The following is an 8218-nucleotide window of genomic DNA, read 5'->3' on the forward strand; positions in this document are numbered from 1 at the left end:
TTAAATACACACACACACATTCAACCATTTGTTAAGCTACTAATCATGAACCTTGGAGGCAGCCAGTCACCAAATGCAACCCTTCAGTTGCAGATAGATAGTGTGCTGCACATGTACAAGTGAAAGTTCATCTGCCGCAAACAAAGGTCAGTGAGCCAAGTGGAAGTCAAAACAAGAGTTTCATTCTCTCATACAGTTGCATTGCTAGAAAAAGTCAGGCCATGGTTTGCTATGGTCTTCACAAATGTTGATTTCAGTGTTCTATAAACATTACATCTAATCAGACTCCTTTTTAAAAATATTTGTTTTTGTAGGCTTCCGGTGACACCATAAAATACTTCTGCTTTTAGTATTTGTGACTATTTTTAATTACAACACCAGCACTTGTCACATTAACCTTTAACAGAAACTTAGTTCTGTCTTCTCAGCAGAATCACAGTCAGTGAGCTTGGTACATGTGACAATATAGGCCACCCTTTGTCCATGAGCTCACATGAGGTGGGCATGGAAGCCAGAAGAACATGTTTCAATTTACCACATTTGTGTTTCTTTTGATCAGAATGCAGACATGGGGTTACTGAAACCATTTGACTGATTGAAGAAGTTGCTTTGTTATGGAATTAGATTTGTGTCAATATTTTCAAATAACACTTTTCACACTTTTTCATAAACAAAAAAAAAATGTATTTAATCATTCAAAAATATACTATTTTATTGTTTGAAAATACATTTGTTTTTTGTGCTCCCTAACTTGTTCTTTGCGATCCCTAACTTGTTGTTTGCGCTCCCTGACTAGATGTTTACCCTCCCTGACTTGATGTTTGCGCTCCCTGAAGTGTTCTTTGCGCCGTGGATTTTTGTTTGCGGGCGGGCCTTAGGAAGCTGTCTGTTGATTGGCTACTGAGTTTTGGAGCAACAGCTCAATGCCCCGGAAGTCGTCACAATCTTGATTGTAAATCAAATATTGATCAAAACAACTTCACAATTGACGATTTACGTCCTGCAGGCGTACAAGAGGAGAAAAAAAACACCGTTGTGGTCGTAGTCATTGTAGCACGGCTATACAGTTAGTTCCTCCCACTAACCAGGGCAACTGCTCATTTGGGTGACACATCCACAAACCTGAAACTCCTCCCGCTTCTCTGAAATCCCTAGTGTGGAAATATTTTGCGTTCCCTGTGAGTTTTGTCGACAACGTTGAACAAGGGTGTGTAAGCTCTGTTGTGACCATGTAGTAAAGAACAGGACATCTCTTTCTGCATGCATCATAAGGACATAGACATAACTACAAAAACAACTCTTTTGTTTTCATTTGGAGCTTCCTGACTAGCGCTATAGACATGTTTGTAGCATCTGACATGAGATATTATTCAGCTGGATTTAAACATTTAATTAATGTACAGGAACCACGCTTTGAAATGCCAAGCAGGTCGCAGAGCTACATGACTCTATGACCTCTCTTCTCTTCTTTTTACAGTTAGTTTCCAAGTTACTGGTTTTTGTTACATACATATTGTTGTATCATGACCTTAAAATCGAATAGAGGATTCGGAGAGTCGTGACACCTCATAGATATGCTAATGATTAAGTAAAGGCACACTTTTTAAAGTGTTCTCTGTCTTTCTGAGCCCACATCAAGGTTAGCGTGATTGGCAATGATGACACTGCGCTGCGTGTCCTGACCTGCCTCTCTGGTAAAACTGTTTTCCCCCCGTTGTTTTTCCTGTCGTTTCCCCTTTCCTCTCGAGTGTTTTTAGGCAAGGAAAGGATGAGCTGGAGGAAGAGGGCTAGGCAGGCAGGATGGCAGGCATTAGAGGACAGGCCAAATGTACTGTGTAACAATTTCACTCACTCTCTGTCACATTCTCACCCCCTTGTGCACAGTTCTGACACACCATCTTGCTTTCTCTGTTTCACAGAACCACACAAAGGCATACTTGTGTGTGATTTCTTTTAGGTGAATATATGTGTTTACAGCTGCAACTAACGATTATTTTCATAATTGATTAATCTATCGTTTATTTTCATAATTGATTAATCTATCGTTTATTTTCTCGATTAATCGATGAATCGTTTGGTCCATAAAATATCAGAAAACCTTAAAAAATGTTGATCGGTGTTTGTTTGTCAAACCTGGAAATGATGATGTTCTCAGATCAAATGGTTAACTTTTAATGATTTCTTTGTTATCCAGAGCAAAGAAATGAAGAAAATATTCACATTTAAGAAGCTTAAACAATCAGAAATCTTGTTTTAATCATGAAAAAAGACTTCAAACCTATTATCGATTATCAAAATAGTTGTCGATGAATTGTTTCAGCTCTATATGTGTTTCTCCCTCACTTCTTGCCCCACATTGCTGCATTCACAAGGGGAGACAGTTCCAGAGACACAGCCCAGACATAGTCATGGTGGTATGATGGAGAAAACTGAAGGCTTCATCACTATTATTCTGTAGTGCACGTATGTCTGTGTGCGTCACTAAAGGCAGCCGTTTTTGTCCATGTAGCTCCATTGCAACATAATAGAAACATTACATGCCAGCAAACACTGTCAGTTAGAAAATCACAACTCTACCAACTACCAGCATCTTTAGCACCGCTTTTTGTCCGAGGCGATTGTGTGTTTCCAAGGCTCCTGGTTGGGAAAGGTCGCTTGAACAAAGTGACGCTGGTTTCCATAGTAATGGGGATAGCTCCAGTCCTACCAATTCTGAATGGAGGTGACTTGACTGAGCTTTTTTCTGTCATGAAAATGTCTTATTGACAGGTTGCAGATGCAACACATTTCATATTCTGAGCTTGAATTTCCCACCTTTAGTGTTATGGACAGGCTTGGTCCTTGACATTTTTTTCCTAATGAATTGATTACTGAGTGAAGATGGTGGTTTGCAATGCTGATGTAATTCTTTCATCTAGAAGAACCGTTGCGCTGTGATAGACAAGATCTGAGGTATTTGTTTGATTCTGCTGCTTTGAAAATCCTTACTAGGATTAAAAACATGGCCTGTGCATGTGTGGGCCATATGGATACATTCACTCGCAGAATACGGAAACCTCAATCACAGTACAACTCTATCTTTAACAGTAGAACATTTTTATTCAGGTTTGGTTTCAGCTAATTCAACAACGTTAAGTTTAATCACTATTGTACTGATCAGCTGGATAATATGCTTAGTAGTTAAGTTCTCAGTTATTCATTTGAAATGATCCTCTATGCATTGTAGCTGTAGCATGAAGTCAGTCAGTGATGATGGAGGACACCTGAAGACAACAAGACTTGCTTCAGTCTGTGACTTAATTAATTGCTGTATGAAGATCATGTTGATAAAATTTTGATGAATTGTTTAGCTCTACTGGGTACCAATAGTTACTTAGGGTCGGTCATACTCTTTCATGTCCACGTGTCCTCTGAAGTCTTCCGAATACTAGATAACACAAACTTGAAACTTAGTCGTCTTCTGTGCATGAGGAGAAAACAGCATGGCAGACGAATGTGTGGTGTCCAGTTTTTCCACACTGTAGTATGTGTCCCCCGTCTTATACTCTCAGCCCGACACATTCAACTGAGTCATTACCACACAATCTCACAACACAGTTCACAACACACCAGTAGAACATCTCTGAGACGCAATGTGCTGACTCACAGTGTACGTACACATGCATATTATTCCCAGAAAGTGGTCCAGCTAGTGGTGACTTGCAATGGTGTTTCTTTGACTTTTTCTTAAACACCCATGTGCACATATGTGCGAGTTTAAGAGTCTCATGTGCTCATGTGAGTTAAGCCGGAGCATTATGTTCCTGTGAGTGTTATCTGTGTCACCTCTTGATGAAGGTTAACCTCATACATTATATCACTGCACCGCTCTGTGTGTGTGTGTGTGTGTGTGTGAGTTTGTGTGAGACACTGTAGACATTGCACCCTATATATACATATATACATCTGTTAAAGATCCCTTTTATAGTTGAGTAATGCATGGATTTTGTCCAGTATTAGAGCTCAAGAATCCTTGAAGGCGGAACACTGTGGCTTTTCAATAATTTAATATAACAATATGCTCTCTAGTGCGATATCATTTTATAGTTTTAATGGCTATATAAAAAAGGTTCAGTTTGTACCGACAGAAAGGTTATGAATTGAACAAACAAACTTTGGGTCATAAAATGTCATCATTATGAATCATTAACCTTGTGTGTGAAATGTGAAACTGTTTGTTGTATTCTGCCTATTCTAGATGTTTTATGTCATTTGAATGTAGCACTGTAGCAACTTCATCACTTCACAAATACCTCTGGTCTTTTTCGCCAGCTACAAGCCTTTTCAGAGGTTGTTGATTACTTTATTAATTGTTAGATTTGATATGATTGGTTGTGTATATATACAGTATATATTAGTGCTGGAGCGATTTGTCAACTTGCATAACTTCCTTAGAAGTTAGATGCTGACTCCTGGTCAAAGGATGGAGAACAAGCTCAAAACTCCCTCGCGATCATCTAAACTGTGGGAGTATTTTAGACAATGTGGTGATTTGTAAGCTCTGCAAGTTGGGAATGGCGTATCACAGCAGTACAACTGCTATGCAGGAACACCTGAAGCGAACTCATCCCGGAGCAGTTAGTCAAGGCGGTGGTAAAAGAGCACCACTTAACCGCTTAAGCAGAGATGTTTTATTAATTTGTCATATCTTGATATACATATACCACATTTTTAAATGTCTTGCCTCAAATGATCTTAAAACTATGTTCTGCAACACAGAAAGAGTTTTATTTCAAGTTCTGAAATAAAAATCTAATTTCAATATCACAGGCTGAGGTAACGCTGCTCTGTGCTGAACACTGTGAGCACCGAGTGCTCGCCTAAACGGAGATCTTCATCTACGACAACATTCACTGTTGAACTAAATATGTCAGATCTTGATACATATACTTGAATTAAACATGCTCTTGCTTTGCTTTATTTTGGAGAGTATTATGTTGGACTGTAAAACAAAGATTTCCAGAGTTAACACTGGGCTATGCTTTTTGTTTGTTTCATCTTGTTACATTGTTATTTGTAAGAGAACATGATTGAACAAAATATTGAAATATTAATGAGACAAGTTTTTGATATTTGTGTTGGGTTAATCCATTGTTATATTTATTAATAGAGTAATAAAATAATAATTTTTATTAGTAACCTCGAGAATATTTATTTTTCTCTTCAATTAACACCCCACATAACAAAGTTAATGTAGAGAAATAGAAAGTTAGAAATGAAATATCCTCACTCGTATTGCAAGGCATTGACTTGCAGCAGTTGCAGCACTGCTTCTTCAGTGTTCCTGGGCATGATGCCCCATCAAGCTTTGCACACCTGAGTTTGGGGATTATTTTTTTGCAAGGTTTTTTTTTTACTGCAAGTTCCCTCTACCTCTGTAAGGTGGGATGTAGACTGTCACTGGACAAGTCTCTTAAGATGTTTTAAAATTGGTTCAGGTCATAGCTCTGGCTAGGCCATCAAAGGAAGTCAGAATTATTGCTAAGCCTCTTGAAAACCTTGAATATTATAAGCCCTAATCGACATGATTGGAAACTGAACATTGATAGTGCTAGAATATATACATTCAGGGCAAAGTTTTTTTTTATGTTTAACTTTGGCCCTGTGTTAGTTTTGTCTCATACAGTCTCTCACCTCTTCAAGGTGTAAATAAGTTTGTGTCTATTGCTCATATTTTATGCTGTTTATCTTGCCTGTGTGCTAATGATAATTTCAGTCTTGAAAGTGTACCTTCACCCACTGTTACCCACTGATTTATTTCAGTTTGTGGACGTCAGACTACAGGATTGAAAGATAAACTCATGTGAGCATATCATGACACTCAAGTATTCACAAGTGAAAGTATTGTGTCTTACAAGGATGGCTAAAAACATCATGGACGACTGTGTGAAAGTGCAATGTTGTGAGTGAGCATGGGACAACAAACAACAAAACACTAACTAAAGGAAAATTTATACTTTAATGAGAAGCAGTGGTGGAACAATTTAGAATATAGTGGACCTCCCTAGTCTAGATAATTATTGACAAACATCCGTTCTGAGAACTCTTCATCTGGTTTTCGATGAGGAAATCTCTTCACATTCTACACTCATTCTTTCCACAACTCTGACCTGTGTTCCAGTCCCTGTGCTGTCATCAGCATTCTATACCATTGAGGTGGTAGTTAATAAATGATGAGTGGTACAGGGGTTTGTCAAGACATGATGCACATTAATGCAACCTGACTGTTCAATCAAAATGTTATCAGACCAGAGAGACTTGTTTTCTCACTGAATACACTGCAAATGTTTATACAGAGGTCATCTTCGTCCTCTCCGTGTGTTGCCGTGTGAATAAGTCTCTAACAAGCTCCCAGTGATCAGTCTTTTAAACCTCTACAGTTTACATTAGTTGAATCGCTGCCATGTGCATCCAAGTCACATAAAATCTTATGATGTGTACTGTGAAGCTTGTGTATGGATGTGCGTGGTTAAATGTACAGTAAATAGACTCTGCTGCTGGGCACCAGCTGCTCTGTTATGGAGCTATGTTGATGTCACAGTCTTGTGATCAGAGGGGCTATGTGACACTTTATCTCATTACAGCCAGCCTCCACGGAGTGTGTTTGTGCATGTGTTTGTGCATGTGTTTGTGTGTGTGGGTGAAGCAAAATCTTTTGACAGTCATGGAAGCAAGTGCAAAGGAGATGGCTGCCGAGGTACACACTTAAAGTCTCAACACATTGTACTTTGACTGGTGCTAAACCTGGATGCCCAACATGGTCACATGTTTGTTTGTGCAGTACAACCACCCAGCTGCCATTGCCACTGATGTTTCTATGGTAAGATTAGGAGCAGTCGATTTGTCAAAACGGTGTGTGACATGTATTTGCTGCTCCAATTAATTTTGTTATTTAGTCCGTAATCAAATACTTTGGTCAAGGTTTTATATTCAGCAACACCAGGAACTTATTTTAGTTTGAAGAATATTTTCAGAAATCAGAAATACAAATGCTTTACTGATCCAGATGACACATTTTCAAACTATGTTTGCTTAATTTCAGAATAGAACAAATATGAGAAATTACATTTTGCATGTACGTCATTTGTTCTCTAATTTGCTTGATCATGTCGGCAGAAGCTGCATATGCAAATATTGCCTAGTTGGATCAGTTCCTCTGATTTACCTTTTTAGAGGCCACAGAACACCAAAACAATAACAGTGTTACATATACTTACAATGACTAGAGCACACCGACTCACCTAATTCGCCTCATGGACAACATATATTTATATCACGTTCAACGGTCACTGTGAACTCGCAAAATGCATTTTTGGACACATCTTAAAATGATGATAAAGTTAACTCAGAGAAACACAACGATTTGGATGAAGGCCACTGTCAGACTAGTGATGGAATAAGAAGTACTTTTCAATGTACTGAATCATTAGAATCTGTTAATTAAAAAGATTTGCTCACTGAATCATTTCGTCGGACAGTCACTGAACTGGAATACAGCTGAACGGGTTGTGATTCGGCTCACTTGCCAGCTTTTGGCAGTGCTGCCTCTAAATACACCAGACTGTTAAATATGGAGATTAATGCATGTTTTCAGTGTTTTTAAATATTTAAAACTGATCTACAGTTTGGCATTGTTCTTGGATTTGCTGAGGCTGTTTCTGAGAGTTTAAGCTGCTGAATATCACTACACGTTCAGTGTACGAGTAGCCAAGTTCGCTGATTCATTCACAGTACTTTCAGTGAACGAATCACTTAATGTACCAGTACACATACCGTTCCCTCACAGTGAGAGGACCTGAGAGGTCTCAGCCTGCTGTTTTTTTCATTGCAGGTTTCTCAATGCAGCCGAAACTATGAAAGGTGGCGAGATTAGAGTGCAGCACTCTGGCCATTCGTTTCCATATGGCCAGAGTGTAGTTTAAAAGTACCCGTTCTCCACCTCCTCATCACTGGGCAGCTGAGCTGCAGCATTAATGAGTCTAAAACAGCGGAGAACTTGACTGTGTGCGTCAGTGTTCGAACAAATCGTCTGCGAGCAACACTATGTCAGACGTTATGTGCTCTCTCAGGAGCCCCCTCTTGGCTTTCCCCCACTTCCCCTTCCTGTCTGTAACAGGAAGTCGACCTTGTTGGGCTTCAGTTGGACTCATCTTCGTGTCTGCTTTCAGGAAAAGGGAGC

Source organism: Solea senegalensis, linkage group LG8 (genome assembly GCF_019176455.1).
Source record: "Solea senegalensis isolate Sse05_10M linkage group LG8, IFAPA_SoseM_1, whole genome shotgun sequence".
Classification (NCBI taxonomy): domain Eukaryota; kingdom Metazoa; phylum Chordata; class Actinopteri; order Pleuronectiformes; family Soleidae; genus Solea; species Solea senegalensis.